Source organism: Magnolia sinica, chromosome 17 (genome assembly GCF_029962835.1).
Source record: "Magnolia sinica isolate HGM2019 chromosome 17, MsV1, whole genome shotgun sequence".
NCBI classification, from domain to species: domain Eukaryota; kingdom Viridiplantae; phylum Streptophyta; class Magnoliopsida; order Magnoliales; family Magnoliaceae; genus Magnolia; species Magnolia sinica.
The window spans coordinates 16,691,515-16,692,737 of NC_080589.1; positions in this window are offsets into that span (position 1 = coordinate 16,691,515).

The window sequence follows — 1,223 nt, forward strand, 5'->3', positions numbered from 1 at the left end:
CAAAGGACCAGGATTCAATTAGAAATCATAATCCTTCCTTCCTTACATAAACAAAGATAAAATGAACTCCCTAATAGCCACGTATAAAATCAATAGACCAAGCTGGAAACCAAATAGGGCACGATCTCTCATATTATTGCCTCTTTCACCAGCATCTGCCACTCTTTCCAGGCTACCTTCTTCTATGCCCTGATTGCCGATCTACTGATAGACGCATGCCTTTGCCGGAGCACTTACACTCTAGGTAGTCCTTATCATGGCCACACGAGGTGATTCACGAACGCTGTCACCGTGAGGTGTCCTCTCCATCGCTCCATGGACGATGGTGGCCTAAATGATACAGTTGTAAATCACATGTTATGTTAATATTAGACGATAAAAGATATAATACTGATGGAGGTGAGGATGAAATTAATTTATAAAACATAACAGTAAAAAAACCTTATGCTGATTCCACGCATTGACGGCCTCTTCGTAGGTCCTAAAGGATTGGTATCTGCATCCACTGAATCGGTGATCCCGTGTGTTGTAGTCCTCCCACTTGTCATATATGCTTGAGACTCTTCCCACAAAGACGATGTAAAACTTTTATTAATTTTCCTACATTTGGTAAACCAATTAAATTACATATATCCCTGTGATACAGAGAAAACAACTGTTAAGGCATAATGGTATCAGTGCAAATTATACAAAATAGAGGTGTAACAGTAGAGATGAAATGAAATTCAACCCAAACTTATATATAGAAATAGGGCAATCACACTTCAAATAATATTTCTGATTGAGGGAGTTTGTAGTATATGACTCCCTACTGCGATATTTCAACCATACCCTATAAAATTTAGATATCTGATTAGCATCATAAATCGAACAAGAATAGTTCAATGGTCACACATCACTACCACAAATGCATGAGCCAAACCAAACCCAACGTCCATCATCATTTTTCTGCATGCACGTTGTTACACTGATGGACACTGTCCATCAGTTCAAGTTATTTTATCCACTAACACCCGCTATAAACTTGCAACATTTTCAAAAATAAACATCTAGCATCTTCAAAATAAACTGTTAACGCATTTTAAGCTACAATTGCCATTCCAACAACAATTATAGCACCCAAATTGTTTAGTAGCACCTCCAATTGTGCCTAAAATAGGCATCCATATAACAATATCCATAGAAATCCCAACAAAAAGATAAAGTTTGTCAAAAAAAAAAAA